The 18,271-nt window shown below is 42.4% G+C and overlaps 1 protein-coding gene across 2 annotated transcripts in view; it reads right to left on the reverse strand.

Annotated features, from left to right (window-relative positions):
• LOC147232402 (alpha-1,3-mannosyl-glycoprotein 4-beta-N-acetylglucosaminyltransferase C-like) overlaps positions 1–18,271 on the reverse strand; it is an 82,469-nt gene that overhangs the window by 61,458 nt on the left and 2,740 nt on the right. For both annotated transcript variants that reach the window (XM_086149230.1, XM_086149229.1), the window contains exon 2: positions 11,064–11,146. The gene's annotated coding sequence lies outside the window, so the exon portion shown is untranslated. The remainder of the gene's footprint in view (positions 1–11,063; positions 11,147–18,271) is intronic.

Here is an 18,271-nt window from a genome sequence, read left to right on the forward strand (position 1 = left end):
GTGTGTGTACATACATACATACACACACATATACAAACACAAAAAAATTAAACAGTTATAAAATCTATATATATATAAATATGAGGAGGAAAAAAGGGTTTAACAAGAGATTGCCTAAAAATTGACCAAGAAATTACCATAGATCAGCAATTGGCTATATATCAGCAAAAAAATGATAGACATTGGCAAAGGTGAATTGGTCGGTGTGTTTTATTTTATATTTTATCTTTGAGTCTGAACACTGTTTATTTAAATAAGAAACAAAATTACACCTAAAATGTTTCTTATTTGTCCAATAATTTGTCTAAAAAACATCATGAAACCGGCCAATTATTAAAACAGGCGAAATAATTGCTTCCCAAAACATCTGATCAGAATAACAAAACTACCCAAAGAAAAAAAAACCGACTAAAAACAAAGCAACACAATCAAAGTGTTTGATAAGAAATTGCCAAAAACAGACCAATAAATGAACTAAAAATCAGCATTATATTAGAAATTCATCAACAAAGAAATGCGATTAGTCTATTTTATTTGATATTTAATTTAAATATATGTGTATATATACACACACGCGATACATATACATATATATAAAGAAATAACTATAATATTTGTATTTAAATATTATGTGCCCCATTCAAGCCGTGCGCTTGCATTGTAAGCAGCCATGCTGAAACTAATGATCTTTGAAGAAATGTGGAAAAGCTCATATTACGTTTCTGTAAGTTGCGTCTGAACCCCGAAGATCAAACCAGAAGAGACGCTCGTGTTTCTTTTAATTTACTTTCTCTGCCTTCTTTCCCTCCCGCCGGCGCGTCTGAATCTCACGATCTAAACTGTGCAAAATGCAAGGACGGACTCCTTCATTGAAAAACAACGAGAAAAAAACGGCGCTCGGTCTGACACTTCGGAGCAGGTGATATTAGAGAACGCTCGTGAATCCGGCGCCTCTCGACTCCCCGCTCCTCCCCTCGGCAATTTGTTATGAGTCTGAGGGATAATTAAGCCTGGTGGGACTGACGGGGCAAAAGTAGAGCTCGCCCAAGTTAGAAAGAGGCACATCAAACGCCTCGGAAAATGAATAAAAGCATTAAAAAAAAAAAAAAAATCAAATTTGCCAGCGGATGCATGGAAGTGTTTATCGGTGGATGCGGGGGGAAAAAATCCGAAGCCGGGCCGACATCGTAGCTGCGGCTGACACCGATGACCGCGGGGGGAAATTTGGATAAAAGGTAGGTGATGCTAGCTAGCGGAGATGAATCTGTAACGTCGAATTCTTTCGACGTCGCGTCTTAGGCACCACATCCATCGAAACCAAACAAAAAAAAAAAAAAAAAAAAAGACGGTACGAGCGGGAACTGAACTGGCGTCAGGATCTGCGGCGTCTGTGCACTGAGAAACGGACGGTTCTCGGAAAAAGTGTAAAAAGTGTGAAAAGCAGCTAATGTGGCTAATGGAGCCGTCAAAGGGGTCTTAGTTGGGACTGAATAAGACCTGAAACTCCAATCGTCATCTTTTCCTTTGGCTGCTACTTTCAGGGGTCAAAGCGACTCACCCTCCTCCCGCTAACCCTTTTCTCTGTATCCTCTAACGCTAACTTCATGTGCTCTTCACTGCGTCCATAAATCTTCTGTTTGCACTTTATCTAGTCCGCCTAGTCCAGGGGTCGGCAGCCCGAAACACCCAAAGAGCCATTTGGACCCGGTTTCCTCGGAAAAGAAAACACTGGGAGCCGCAATTACTTTTTGACGTCTAAAATAAAGGTACCACTGTATATATTGCTTTTTATTACCTTTACACTTTGTATAAACAAGTGTGTAGCTTCTTAAATTCACAATGTATTACAGAGAATATTGAATTTTATTTATGTAATTCAGAGCCTTGACCTGAATTTTTAAAAGTAATCGGGAAAAAAATCACTGCGTCAGTAAACAATAAAAAATAAATATTTGGAAAATATTCCAAATATTTTTGGAATACACACAACCAACACACTACACACTTGTTTATACAAAGTGTAAAGGTAATAAAAAGCAATATAAACAGTGGTACCTTTATTTTAGACGTCAGAAAGTAATTGCGGCTCCCAGTGTTTTCTTTTCGGAGGAAACCGGGTCCAAATGGCTCTTTGGGGTGTCAAACATACGGAGGAGGTTCGATCAGGGCCGCAGGATAATTTCGTCACCCTCTTAAAATAATCACCTAAGTCACTTTTTTTACAATTTTTTTTTTTTTTTTTGCCTAAATCATCACCTCAGAATGCTGACCACCTCTGGCAAAATTCCCTTCATCCTCAGTTAAACAGATTGTGCCATTTTACCCCTTTAGTAGAAATTGCCTATGTCAAGAGTGTGTCAAATTGTTCAGTTTTTTGTGTTTCCTGTAAAATCTTAAAAAATGACTGAGGCGATCATTTTAAGAGGGTGAAGATTTGAAAGTGAAAAAATGCATAAAAGACATGGATTTATTTTTTTTAATGAAATGCAATTCAAGAATTATCTGCTATTATCCGCACTGTTTTGGTCAGAGTAGAAGTCAAGCCGCATCACTGAGACGGACCAATCAGCTGCTTGTTTGTTACGACGTTGTTTCTACCCTGTTCTCTACCAGCCCGCTACACCCTCATTAGCCAAAGTGTCATTACCAAAACAGAAAGAGCGTAGAAAAAAATATGACAGCTTGCAAGGACAACTGAGAAGAGATAAGATCAACGAATTGCTGGCGGGTCTGAGGAAACAACGGTCCACTTTCACCCGTAGCCGAACAGTCGGTGAAGCAGCGCTAGAAGCCGGCTACCTAATTGCTAGCGAAATAGCATAAGCATCAACGCCGTATTCCGACAGTGACTTTGTTAAAAGATGCATGATGAAGGCGGCTGAACTCGTATGTCCCGAGAAGCGAAAAGCTTTTGCTTAGCGGGGAGGATTTCAGAACTATTGAAACAGAGAGTCGAGTCATTTGTTGCATTTTCCGTTGCGACTGATGAGAGCGCTGACATCCCAGACGTGGCTCAACTGGCCATATTTATTGGTGGAGTTGATGAGATGTTGACTGTTACTGAAGAGTTTCTGGACCTATGACCTATGAGGTGCCTATGATGGACACCCCAATAGCAGAGGACATTTTCGGCTGTGTCGTTGCATACATGTGAATGATAAAAGTTAATCGCATGTGAATGAGGTGTTTCATGAAATGCTTTGTAAAAGGATTGTTCATTAAATTTCAAGATGTTCTTGTACTTCTTTACACCGAAACAAAGGCAAGGCGTGATATTTTGGTTATTTATAGCCGAGTACGCTATAATTTTAATGGTCCGGCCCACTTGACATCTACCTAGGCCGTATGTTGCCCGCGATGTGAAATGAGTTTGACACCCCTGCTCTAGACTGTTGAACCTGAGTACTTGAAATCCTCCACCTTCTTTATCTCCATTCCCTGGAGCCTCGTTGTTCCACTTGGGTCCTTCTCATTTGCACACATGTATTCTGTCTTGCAAAAGCTAACCTTCTTTCCAGAGCATACCTCCGTCTCCTCACCCTACTTCCTCCTCTCATTGCGGATCACAATGTCATCTGGAAACATCATGGTCCATGGAGATTCCTTTCTAATCTCATCCGTCAGCCTCTCAATCAGCACTTCAAACAAGAAGGGGGCTCAGAGCCGATCCCTAGTCGTGCCGCCTCTGCCTTGAACTTCTCTGGCCCACCTACAGCAACACCTCACTCCTCTCTGTCAGCTGGCATACATGTCCTGCCCCAATCTAACATACTTGCCACTCCAGACACCCTCAAACAGTACCAATGGATGATGCTAACATTGTACAGGAAATTTAGAACATTCATTTAATCTACCGTAATTTCCGGACTATTGGGCGCACCTCGATATAAGCCACACCGGCTAGCCGATCGCTATCTTGGTCTTCCTCCTGCGCACTAAAACCGTCAAAGTCGTCTTCTTCGGTGTCAGAGTTGAACGGACTCAGAATTTCCCAGTCATTTCATCGGTCTCATGTGACGAGGATAAATGTTTTAGCGGTGTGAAGCTTGTTAGCCCCCCCCCCCAAAAAGTCCAAATATTAGCCGCATCGTTGTTTACGTGAAAAAAGTCGTGGCTTATCGTCCGGAAATTACGGTAATCCTGCTTTCAGGGTCATGGAGAGGTTTGAAAGCTAATCCCAGATGACGACGGAGCGAGAGGCAGGTGCTTAACCCGGACGGGTCCCCCCCCCCGTCAATGGCATGGCCCACAAATAAGAGACATGGAGACGTGGTTCGTGGAGATTTCTGTCAAATCTCATGTGTCAGCCTGTCAATGACCAGTGCAAACAAGAAGGTGCTCAGAGCAGATCCCTGATGTAGTCCCATCTCCACTTTGAACTTCTGTCACATCTTCAGCACACCTCTCTCACAGCTGACGTACATGTCCTGCACCAGACCTTGGGATCCAATGTTGGGCTTAAAAACTGACAGATTTACCTTCTGCTTTGGTTTTGGCCACAATTTAGATGACTAGCTCAACGTCTTTAAGCAATGACAGCATCGCAAACTATTTGGGTGTTATATGAAATAAGGAATTGTAAGTTCCGGCAATAGCGCGCCGATAACCGGGGCTGGTCGCAACATGATCAATAGATGAATCAATCGGGCTTCAAGGGAAGGGGAGGTAAAACCCTGGAGGCGATCCAGAATTCAAAGATCGAGTAATGTTCGTAATAGCTGTTTTTCGTGTTTTTTTTCCTTTGTTTTTGGTCCTTTTCGTTCCCGATTCTGAAAAGAATCGTCTTGCTAATACAAGAAAATCTTGTGGTTTCTCATCCTGAAGTGAGTGGTTCTGTCTGGATAATCAAAGGAGACGTTCCTCGGTGAAGAAAAGGCAGTGAGACGGGCGGCTTTTAACGTCCCACCGCGGATCCAAGTGCTTATTAAGGTGATGCTCGTCGGAGGCAGATCGCAACAGCCGGGCAGGCGGGGGGGGGGGGAGCGCGGAAACGTCGAAATAACGACATGCATGAACTATTGATCTCGGTGGGAAGTTAAACAGCGCTCCGGCGGAGGGCGGATGAAAAGCTGCCGCCGCTTCTCTGATCCGGCGGACAAACCGACCCTGAAAGGAAACATGAAGCTTGAGGTCGGGGGGGTCGGAGGCCTCAGACCCCAGGGGGGGCGGCTCAGCTCAACCGTTCGGATTCACAAACGGCCGCCGGCGATGTTGCTGCAGCTTCCTGATTCATTTGGGAAACAACTGCTTTTTTTTTTTTCTCTCCACCGCGAGAACACGGAGACAATGGTGTTCTTACTGCGTGTTTTTCAGAGGTGCGGCAAGGAGTTAACTCCTCAGAACGCCTCGCCCAGTTTCATCTCCCGCTCTGATTTCTGCCTCGCTGAGCCGGCGAGTGCTGAATCCGTGCTTTTTTGTCGCAATTTTAAAAGCTCAAGTCGGAATTGATCGACAGGCAGAAAGATGCGGTCGGGAAAAGGGGGGGGGGGGGAGGGGAGGGTTTGGCCCTCTGTAGTTTGGTTTAAGAAAAGAAAGGGAAAAAAAAAACCACTGCGGTAGAATGTCAAATATGCGAGGTACGACCAAAAATACTGCAAATACGACGGCGGAATTCTACTAAAATGTCTTTTCTTCGACGCCTCGGGGGATTCGTGTGAAGAAATCAATTCAGCTGAAAGTTTGGAGATTTGTATGAGAGGCTTTACATACACTCTCTGACTGGTTGTCTGGAAAAATCCCTGAAGAAAAGTCCAGAAAAGTGACGTTTCCATTTTTTTACAAACCACTGGAAGTATGAGAGTCTTCAGAAAAGGAGTAAGAAAAAAAAACAAAAAAAAAAAACACAAAGCCATTACAAAAATGTCCGCGGAGGTTTCTCAGTCATCCAGGTCGTGCTAAAATGTTGTCGACTCTGAAGAAGCCTCTTGGCTGAGGGGGTGAAACGTCTTCGAGAGGTGAAATTCAAATCCAGTTGCCACGACAGGATTTCATTACGATGTCTTGTTGCGCAGACGGGAGAGTAGATCGGCAGAAACTAGGTCGAAGGGGAATGCTATGCTAATGGCGGTGTCGCTAGGTGGGGACAAAGGTACAACTTTTGGGGTGTTTTTCCTGGAAAAGGCCATTGGAACTGAAGAAACCTCCGGGATGAGGGGTGACCTGCTTCAAGCCAAGAGTGAAAAGAACATTTCGACAAAAAGATGTTACGTAAATGGAAGAATCGATCGGCAGAAACCGGGTCCGAGGGGGGTTTTTATGCTAACGGAGATGTTGTTAGCTGGCGACCAAGGAGCGATTTTGGGGGATTATCTGGATTGGAAGGTGAAAAGGTAAAAAGGAGCGAAACCTGTTGGATCACTTGAACTCGGGCTCATCTGGTGACGGATCTTTCCTGGTTGTTCGGAGGGTGCAGATGTTCATGCTTGCAAATCCGTCTCGGTATTGATCCCGGTACGACGTTTGTGAAAGGTTGTGTTTTTTCTTCTTTTGACAAAGACGGCTCCTTTGACTCGTCTCTCGAACCATCTGTCTCCTCTGGCCGGCGTACAGACATCGCTTGTCTTCAAAAGAATGGCTCTTGTCCTTCAGGTGGAGGTTCGGCCTGAAGTGGTGGCTCTCCTGTGTTGGGCAATTAGAGCTGAAGAGGCCTCCGGGATGAAGGGGCGAAATGTCCTCAAGCACAGAAATTCAAGTCCAGTTGCCACAACACGAAGATTTTGACAAGAATTCCTAACAAAAATGGTCTGGTCATGAATATTTTAATATTTTAAACTCCAGTGTATCTCTAAAAATGACTCGGATATAAAATGGTCCTTCTGCTGCAACAGCGCTTGGCAATATCTCAATATATTGACTTTTTCTTCCTGTAAAGATGTTATTGGATTTTTTCAATAGTTCCCTGCCACGTTTATTTCTTAGGATAATAACTGGCAAAGGCAGTCGTTCATTTCTGAACCAAAAGTCACACATACTTTTCTAAAAAGCTCAAAAAAAAGGAAAGTTACTCGAACAACAGAAAAGGTGAGTGGGCACAACATGAACCAACTAATGAGCAGAAAATGACCAGGCATTTGCAGAAAAATGACTATGAAGCTGGCTAATTATTAAAACAGGCCAAAAGGTAATACCCAAACATTTGGAAAAAAAAAAAAAAGTAACTTAACTAGTAATAGAAAAGTGAGTAAAAATCAAGTGTTGGACAACAAATTGGCCAAATTGGCAATAAGCCGCAAGATATCCTAAAAATCAGCATCAGATTGGTAATAAGTAAATGACTAACTTAATATATGGATGGATATTATTTTACCGATCTGATCCCGATATATTTGTTATTTCTGATATATATAGAGAGAGAAAAAGGACATCTTGCAAAATGTGTGAGTCAACACAAAGCAATATTAACTAATAAGCAAGACACTGCCAAAAAAAGATGACCCAAGCATTCGCCTAAAAATCATTACGAAACTGACTAATTATCAGTAATTGTGAATAAATAAATACCCAAAACCCTTGCAAAAAAAGGAGCAAGACTAGAAATAAAAAAGTGAGGAAGAAAGAAGCACACGAACCAAGTGTTGATAAGAAATTGAAAGAAAATTGACAGAGAAACGGCCAATAAAATCAGCATCCAATTGGCTACAAATCAACAATAAATAAACAATAAATAAACTATATATGTGTATGTATGTATGTATATATATGTGTGTGTGTGTTTTTTTTTTTTTTTTTGCTGATTTGAAGCGTATTTAATGTTTGTTACTTTGTTAATATATAGATATCAAAAAATACAAACAAACAAATAAAGGGGAAGTTACTTAGTAAAAACAAAGCACGCAAACCAGCAAAAATCCGCAAAAAAATAAAGAAAATTAGCAGATTTGACATTTTTGCAGATATACAGAGCAAGGAAGAGAAAGAGTGAGAGTTAGTGGAACTGGAGAAAAAATGTGAATGAACACAAAGCAACATAAACGAACTAAAAGCTATAAACTGCAGTAAAAGCAATAAAGCAATAAAAATTACCGAGCATTTGTCTAAAAATCTTTATGAAGCTGGTGAATTGCTAAATAACTCGTAAACATCTGCAAAAAAGTAACTTCATAAAAGAAAAATCACAAGCCAAGTGTTTAGTGATAAGAAATTTCAAAAAAATGGACTAAGAAATTACCTATAAATCAGCATTAAACTGGCTAAAAATCACCCAAAAAAATAAATAAATCAACCTTCTCCATCAAACCCGATTCTCTGTATCCTCCTCTCACACCAACTACCTTCATATCTTCTCTCACTACATCTCACTAAATGAACGTCTTCCTCGAGACCTCTTGCCTGGCAGCTCCAATTCCAGCATCCGTCTACCAATATATTCTCTATCTCTTCTCTGTCCATGACCCAACCATCTCAGTCTGGCTTCTCTGACCTTCTCTCCAAAACATCGAACATGTGCCGTCCCTCTGATAGACTCATTCCTGATCCTATCCATCCTGGTCACTCCCAAAGAGAACCTCAACATCTTCATCTCTGCGACCTCTAGTTCTGCCTGCTGTCTTTTGGTCATTGGAACAGTTTCTAGTCCAAACATCATCGCTGGTCTCACCACTGTCTTGTACACCTTTCCTTTTATTCTGGCTGATAGTCTTCTATCACATAGTACCCCTGACACTTTTCTCCACCCACTCCAACCTGCTTGGACCCGTCTCTTCACCTCTTTTCCATACTCGCCGCTGCTCTGGACTGTTGACCCCAAGTACCTGAAATCCTCCAGCTTCTTGATCTCCACTCCCTGTGGCCTCACCGCTCCATCCGAGTTCCCCTCATTCACACACATATATTCTGTCTTGCTGCAACTAACTTTCATTCCTCTCCTTTCCAGAGCATACCTCCACCTCTCTAGATTTTCCTCTACCTATTTTCTGCTCTCACTACAGATCACAACGTCATCCGCAAACATCATGGTCCATGGGGATTCCTGTCTAACCTCATCTGTCAGCCTGTCCATCACCATTGGGAACAAGAAGGGGCTCAGAGCTGATCCCTGATGGAGTCCCACCTCCACCTTGAACTTCTCTGTTACCCCTACAGCACACCGTACCAGTGTCTCACAGCTAGCATACATGTCCTGCACCAGTCTAACAGACATCTCTATCACTCCAGACTTCCTCATACAATACCAGAGCTCCTCTCTTGGCACCCTGTCGTATGCTTTTTCTAGGTCTACAACGGTGCAATGCAGCTCCCTTTTAACCTCTATGTACTTCTCTTTTAGCATTTTCAATGCAAATACTGCATCTGTAGTACTCTTTCTAGGCATGAAACCATACTGCTGTTCAAAAATGACTTCTGCTCTCAGTCTAGTTTCCACTGCTCTTTCCCATAACTTCATTGTATGGCTCATTAACTTCATCCCTCTATAGTTGCTGCAATTCTGCACATCCCCCTTATTCTTAAAGATAGGCACCATCACACTTCGTTTCCATTCCTCAGGCATCTTTTCACTCTCTAAGATCCTGTTGAATAATCTAGTCAGAAACTCCATCTCTTCCTCTCCTAGACACTTCCACACCTCCACAGGTATATCATTAGGACCAACTGCTTTTCCACTCTTCATCCTCTTCCTCACTTCATTTTCACTAATTTATGCTACTTTGTGGTCTAACATAGTCACCTCTTCCACCCTTGCCTCTCTTTCATTTTCCCCATTCATCAGCTCTTCAAAGTACTCTTTCCATCTTCCCATCACTCTTCTAGCATCTGTCAATACATTCCCCTCTATCCTTAATCACCCGGACCTGTTGTACATCCTTTCCATCATTATCTCTCTGTTTCGCCAACCTGTATAGATCATTCTCACCCTCCTTACTGTCCAGCCAAATATACAAGTCTGTCACCATCTGTCCCTCTAAGTTCTTATCCTGGATACCAAATCTGCCCATCACTTCTTCATCCCCTCTATTGCCTGCACCAACATGCCCATTGACGTCTGCACCAATTACCACTCTCTCATCTCTGGGGATATTCTGCATCACTTCATCTAGCTCATTCCAGAACTTCTCCTTCTCCTCTAACCCACACCCCACCTGCGGGCCATAGCCACTAATAACATTGATCATCACACCCTCAACTTCCAGTTTCTGGAAATTCTTTCTGTCTCCAAAACATTCCTGACAAACTCCTCCTTCAAGATAACTCCTACTCCACTTCCCATCTTGTCAGTGCCATGATAGTGCAACTTAAAGCCTGCTCCTAAGCTTCTAGCCTTACTACCTTTCCACCTGGTCTCCTGGACACACAGTATATCCACCTTCCTTCTCTGCATCATGTCGACTAACTCTCTACCTTTTCCTGTCATAGTCCCGATATTCAAAAGTCCCTACTCTCAGTCCCAGACTCTTGCCTTTCCTCTTCTATCTCTGCTTCCAAACACACCTTCCTCCTCTCCTTCTTTGACCTACAGTAGGCCAGTTTCCACTGGTACCCTGTAGGTCATCGGTACCAACGGTGGTCTTTGTTAACCTCGGCCTCAACCGATCGGGTATGAGATTGTTCGATTTGATTTGTAGGTTTGGATTTGGCAAAAGTTTTACACCGGATGCCCTTCCTGATGCAACCGTCTGCATTCATCCGGGCTTGGAACCGATTCAGGGAGACACTGGCTGTACCGCCCTGAGGATGCATTTTGTTTTTTTTGCTGATATATATCAGCAAAAAAAAAAAAAAAAAAAAAAAAAAATCTGCAAGAATCTGCCTTAAAATGACCAAGGAATAAAAAATAAAAATAAATAAATATTTAATAAAAATGTAAAAATGAAGCTGGCAAACAGGAAATTGTATCACAATCAAACCTCCCTCCGTCAAGCTCCTGAAACATCTCTTTCCCATATCTGAATTTTGCACCCAACACCTGCCTTCCCCTGCCTCTGCAAATGAGAGGAGCTTTTGAAAGTCGAATGTCACGACCTTCACCATTTTCCTCGCGTTGGTCCCGACGTTCTTCCCTCAGTTTGGCCGACACGAACGCAAGCAGCTTGACAAAAAAAAAAAAAAACGTGATCTGAGCTCCTCACCTCAGCGCCAGTCGGGTGGGAGTGTTTCCTGCGGGCGCTCAGAAGACTGGCGTGGATCTTTCATCACCGGGAGAAGCGAAAGCCTGAGTGAGAGAGAAAGAAGGAAACAAACTTAGCTAAACCAGAAATCTCACACACACACACACACACACACACACACACACACATACACACACACACCGTCTACCCAGCCGTCGTGCTTTTCTGGATGGAGGGTCGACAACCACCGCCTCCAATTCAAAACAAGTCTATTTGTTTCCTCACTACGCAGCATCCGATATAAATAATGTAAATTATCATATATTGTATCTTTATCTAATAATGTAAATACAAAATGTACATAAAAGGAGTTAAATGCCCCCCCCCAAAATAAACTCAATAAAATAAGCTCTGCATGCTCATCGAGCACGAACTAATATCAACACATTATTTATAGTTTTAATTTTTTCGTATTCATCTGCAAACCCAATTTAAGCCCATTTGTTTATAAACTCCTGCGCATGATTTATTGTTTCAACGACGTAGTTTGAAGTATTTATTTTCTATTTATTGTTGCAGCGCTCCGTCCTCTCTTGCATCAACTGTGTGAATATTAATGCAAGATGGCTGTCTGGTGTTTTCTCTCTGCTCCAAACGTCCTGCGGCGACCAATTTGTCAAACCCGGCGCCTGTTCGTGCCGCCGCGCTTGATCTTCTGCGCAAAATACGAGATGCTAAATTCGCGGGAACCTAAAAATAGTGCCAGATTTTGCCCAAATTCTAACCGGCAACGACAATAAAACTTTGGGACGATAACGAAATCCTAATTTTTAATTTTAATCCTTTTAATAAAAGGATTCTGCTCAAGATGTGATGAAATGGACTGCAAGAAATTTCCTTAAAAATATTAATAAAGGTCGTATGTCTCCTCTGATGACCTGTGAATGAATGAGTGAACGCTTGTTTCACCATATTTATTCATTTGGTTGGGACAGCGCATGTTAATGAACACACATGAGACATGCATGTACACACACCACTCCGGATTGTAGCCATGGGCTAATTTACATCCGTTGTCCCACAGTTGCGCTCACAAACACACAGTCATTCATCCTGACCTATTGTACATGTTTTTAGTGGTAGGGGAAACCGGAGTACCTGGAGGAAAAAAAGGCCCCGTCAGGCCCGGGAATCGAAGCACGAGCGCTAACCGCTGCGCTAGCGTGCTAGCATTTGAATGGCATTTGAATGAGTGAAGCAACAGCTGTATGTCTCTATATGACATATGAATGAGTGAGTGAATGGTTGTGTGTCTCTATGTGACCTCTGAATGAGTGGGTGAATGCTCACATGTCCCATTATGACATATGAATGAAGGAGTAAATGGTCGTAAGTCTGTAAAACCTGTGAATGAGAGAGTGAATGGTCTCCCGGCATGTGACTGAGTGAATGACCCTATTTTCCTGATATATGAATGAGTGAATGGACATTTGTATCTCCCTGAATAACAAATGAATGAATGGTTGTATTTGTCTGAAGTATGAATGAATGAGTGAATGGCTGTATATCTAGCTGATCTAAATGGTCCTATTTCCCTACTATATGACATATAACGCTCATATGTCTCAATCTGATAAATGAATGAGTGAGTGAATGGTTTTACATCTTTTTATCACGTATAACTGAATGTGTCTCATAATGACATGTGAATGAACGAGTGAATGGTTGCGTCTATATGACGTGCGAATGAATCACTAAATGGCTGTAAATGTCACGTTCTACGAATGAGCGAGTGAATTGTCGTTTGTCTCCTAATGACATATAAATGAATGAATGAATGAATGAACGAATGGTTGTGTCTCTAAATGACGTGCCAACAAAGGGGTGCATGTCTCATGTGGTATGAATGAACAAGTGAATGGCTGTACATCTAGCTGACCTGAACGGTCCTATTTCCCTACTATATGACATATAATGTTAAAATGTCTTAATCTGATATATGAATGAGTGAGTGAATGGTTTTTTGTCTCTATATAACGTATAACTGAATGTGTCTCCTAATGACGTGAATGAACAAGTGAATGGTTGCGTCTATATGACGTGCGAATGAATCACTAAATGGCTGTAAATGTCATGTTCTACGAATGAGCGAGTGAATTGTTGTTTGTCTCCTAATGACATATGAATGAATGAATGGTTGTGTCTCTAAATGACGTGCGAACAAAGGGGTGCATGTCTCCTGTGGTATGAATGAACAAGTGAATGGTTGTATCTCTTCACTCGCCAAGCGAACGTCTTGTTTCTATATGTGGCTCTGGGTTCGACCGACGCCCGTCCCACGGTATTATCCCCGCCTCTCGCCCGACGACCGCCTAAAAACGCCCCGGCAATCCCGGCGTGAACGAATGAACAAATCATTCACAAATGGAGCTGCTGAAAAACCGCAAAACGAACCGTCAGGAAGTATCGTCCCAAAATCCGCCCGAAGAATTAGCGAGCCATTACCCCGAATTTTGCAGAGAAATCAGCACGAACAAATAAGAACCGGCTGGGAAATTCCGGACAACCCCCGAAAGATAAATCCCGCCTGAGCCTCCCGGAGCACCAGCTGCCTCGCCGACAAAGACGGCGAGCAGCGGGAGCGAGAGCGCGGTCGATTAGAAGTACGCGGCGGTGAGCAGATGGCTGCCGCGCAGACTTTTGCCTGCTTGTTTGAACGGAGGCAGCGAGTCCGCCCACCTTCCATATTTCTACACTTTATTTAGTTGAAAGTTACAGCTCCCGATGGGGTCGGAAAAGTGGTGGCTAAAAATATGTATATTTATATATGGATGCATAGACACACATCCAAATGAGATTTTTACACTTTTAGAAGTTTAGAACGCCCGTTTGGGCAAAACTTGGTGTCTGCCAGTGATATAAAATGAAGATTTTGAATCGTTTTATAGGAGAAAGATCACCAACGCAAACCTGAGACCATTAAATCCGCGATACCATCGCGCGGATTGATTGACGATCGTCGACTATTACAAGCCGTATGTTTTCATTTTAGCTATTTATTTATCATTTCCTCTTCGTTTTTTCATTGCGTTTTAAGGAATTTCTCAGTGATTTTGATCATTCCCTTTCAATATGAAGGTGTTGTCGCTAACTTTAGCTATTTAATGATAATAATTTGGTGCTGATATTGTAGATTTTTACTGTCTTAAACACTGTAAGAATAAGCACGATGCAAAGAAATTCTTATTGGACATTCCATTCACAAGAAAATAATTGACAATTCCAACAGTATGGCAAGACAGCTTGTACTAAAAAAAAATAACAATCCAGCAAGTCAGTTATATTTACTTATTAAGGAAAAAAAAAACATTTTATTAAAGGCGTCTTACTTGACAGTAAAGGACATCATACAGACAGATACACAAAATACAGATTTAAAAGACAGAAAAAAACAAAACATTTAATATGAAAACAAGTGTGATAGGTAAATAAATAAAAAAAAATATACAGATAAAAAGGCAGTAAAGTAGAATAAATAGAAAAAAAAAATATGATAAAATAATAAAAGTGACGGAGCAGGTGAATGGCAACTTCTTAACTTACAATTATATATTAAGGAGGGTGTTGTGGTGACATCTCACAAATTTTTAATGTCATTTCCTGCTGGCATTTTGGCGGCACGGCGGCGAGCAAAGGGGGTGGCCGAGGCATCCATTGCGATCCGCCGGCCAATCAAAATAAACTTTACCGCACACGGGAGCCCATGCAACGTAACAACCGGTGAACCGCGAGCACATTACAATACAAGTCGTGCAGGTAGAATTGTTTATGCTGTAGATAAAGACATATAAGTAAATATATGTTAGCTTGCAGGCCAAAAAGGCGCGGGTAGCCCTGGGTTAGCGCTTCCACCTCACAGCATTGGATTCCTGTGTGTGTGGGCTCTCCATCAGGGAGGGAATTGTTGTTTGTCTCTCTAACTTGTGAATGAGAGGGTGAATGCTTGTATTTCTCTAGATGACGTGCAAATGAGAGGGTGAATGGTTGCTTGTGTCTTCTGACTTGTGAATGAGTGGGCGAATACTCGCACATCTGCATATGACGTGTAAATGACAGCCGATGGTCGTTTCTGTAAGATGTGCGAACGAGTGAAAGGTTGCACGTCCGTTTGAGTTGTGAATGAGTAAGTGAATGGTTGCAATTCTCTATATGGCGTGTAAATGAGGGGGTGAAAAGAGTGAAACGTTGCTTGTTTCAATGGCGTGCGAATGAGAGCCAATGGTTGTTGGTCTCTTTATGACATGAATGAATGAGTGAACAGTTGTATGTTGTTATGACATGTGAATGAGTGAGTGAATGGTTAATGTTTCTATATGCGGCCCTGTGATTGACAGGTGAACCACGCTGGGTTAGGCTCCGCCCCCTCACGATGCTGACTGTGTGTGTGTGTGTGTGGATGAATTTCTTGCTTACATTTAAATAATGACATTTTTATTTGGAGAGTTGAATATATTATTTCTATTTGACTGAGTTAGATGTCTTTTTGTGTTTTTTTTTTTTTTCAGTTTTAAGTTTTATTTTTCGTTGGCTATTGAGGAAATAAGTGACCTATAGATTATTGTATAATGTATATCTTGTTTTGAGGTTTTGTAAGAATGTGTATGACTCTGTTAAGGAACCTGTTCTAATAAATGTTCAAAAAATAAATAAATAATGACATTTTTAAAGCATGATTTTGGATTGACGTTTTTTTTTTCGTCAGTTACCTGGGAGCGTGGCGCGGCTCCATTTCCCGGGGAAAACAATCTTGCCAGTTTGCTGAACAAAACGGGAAAAAATAAAACCCAGAAGAATGGCTGCTCTTTGTGGGTGAAAATTGATTCGGAGACAAAAAAAAATAAAATAAAATTAAAAAAAAAAAAAATGCGAAATGACGGATTGAGCGGCGGACTCTGATAAGAAAAAAAACACAACGGCATTGTTAAAAAGAACACTGGGTGTGTTCGGTTCTGCCGCCGCCGGTCAAACTCAGTGATTTCTCTCCGCCGGCCTCAGGAAACAAGCGGGTAATGTTATTGGCTGTTTCCTGCTCGCTGTGTTTCATTGATCCGGGGGAGGGGAAACTCCCGCACTGAGGCGAGACCATAAAACTTTAATACGTTGTGTTTTTCAAAGCGGGTTCTTTCAAAATTCCAAGGCTTTTTTTTTTTTTTCAAAATTTCATATATATATGATGGGCACTGTTGAAGACCGAGACGATCGGAGGAGGTCAGCTCAGGTAAAAGCCCGTCTCGGTGATTGATCCTCTGAATTAAATCTGTTACGGTCACAGGGGGAGCGAGGGATGCGGAGAAAAAGAAAAAAAAACAAAAAAACACAAAGCCGGGAGACGGCAATGACGAGGAGGTCGATATCGCGAGGACGGCGGCCAAAAACAGTGACCCCATTCTCCGCGCTGTAAAGCGCACCTAAAAAGCCTTTAATTTCAACAAAAAAAACAACAGTGCGCCTTATAATCAGATGCGCCTTATATATGGATCAATATTGGTTAATTATGGCTACCGTAGTCGGGGGGCGTCGCTGAAGTAGTAGCGGTTAAAACAGGAAAAGGGGAATTTTCAAGAGACACGCTTACGACGCAGAGTTTAAACTCAAGGCGATCGGTCACGCAATAGAACACGGGAATCAAGCAGCGGCGAGAGAATACAACATTAACGAAATCAATGGTACGGACATGGAGGAAGCAACAAGATGACCCGCGCCGGGTAAAGAAGACAAAACAGAGTTTCCGAGGAAACGTAACGAGGTGGCCACAGCTGGAGGACAAACTGGAACAGTGGGTTGTTGATCAGAGAGCAGCAAGTAGAGGCGTCTCTACAGTCACTATTCAAATAAAGGCAACAGCGCTAGCTAGCTACATGAACATCAATAAATTTGGATTGACAAGTGAAGTTGGAAAAACATTGTTTTCAACGAAGGCGGCGTTAATACCGGTAAGAGCTACCGGTCCGTACGGTACCGTATTTGTGAATGCGCTAACTTGTTTTGCGAGTGAACGGAGTTGTCAGAATGTTGGTTTGTATTCTATTTATAAAGTTTGACTGACTGGCATTCCCTTTAGCGTAGCTTCTTCTAGTGGATGCGTAACACAACCCCAGCCACTACTTCTATTCTATGCACCTTATAATGCAATGTGCCTTTTTATGAAAACTGTTCTAAAACAGGCCATTCATTGAAGGTGCGCCTTATATTCCAAAGCGCCTTATAGTGCGGAAAATAGGGTACATAGAGACATCTCGTATTTGATATGCCGCTGATTTTCCAGCTTTTCCCACTTGCAAAGCATGTAGAGGTTTGTCATTTTTATCATAGGTACTCTTCTACTGTGAGTGATGGAATCTGAAACAAAAATCCAGAAAAAAAAAAAAATCACATTGTATGATTTTTAAGTAATCAATTTGCATTTTATTGAATGGCATGAGTATTTGATACGTCAGGAAAACAGAACTTAATATTTGGTAAAGAAATCTTTGTTGGCCATTCCAGAGATCAGAAGTTTCCTGTAGTTGTAACCCAGGTTTGTTGGCCCACTTTTCCAGATCTTCTCCAGATCCTTCAGGTCAATATGGACTTTCAGCTCCATCGGATTCAGGTCTGGAGACCGGCTGGGCTACTCCAAGACCTTGAGATGCTTCTTACGGAGCCCCTCCTCAGTTGCCCAGGCTGTGCGACCCATCTTCAAGGCTCTCACCGAGGGAAGGAGGTTGTCGGCCAAGATCTTGCCATTCACGGCCCCGTCCATCCTCCCCTCAATACCTCATCCCGTCCCAAAGAATGACGTTTCCACCTCCGGGCTTCACGGTTGGGATGGTGTTCTTTGGGTTGCACTCATCCTTCTTCGTCCTCCGAACACAGCCAGTGGAATTTAGACCAAAAAAAGCTCAATTTTTGTCTCATCAGACCTCACAACCTTCTTCCAGTCCTCCTCTGGATCATCCAGATGGGCAAACTCGAGCCGGGCCTGGACATGTGCTGGCGACCTTTTCGTAGGCTGCGGGATTTTAAAGGTTTTCTTTGAGACTGCGGCCCCAGCTCTCTTCGGGTCCTCCATCAGTCCAGCCGTGTAGTTCTGGGCTGATCCCTCACCTCCCCCATGATCAGGTGAGATCTTGCATGGAGCCGAGGGAGATCCAGCGTCCTCTTGAACTTCTTCCATTTCCTCATAATTG

This window comes from Fistularia commersonii, chromosome 7 (genome assembly GCF_037954325.1).
Source record: "Fistularia commersonii isolate RoL2024-O1a breed Wild chromosome 7, RoL_Fcom_v1.0, whole genome shotgun sequence".
Classification (NCBI taxonomy): domain Eukaryota; kingdom Metazoa; phylum Chordata; class Actinopteri; order Syngnathiformes; family Fistulariidae; genus Fistularia; species Fistularia commersonii.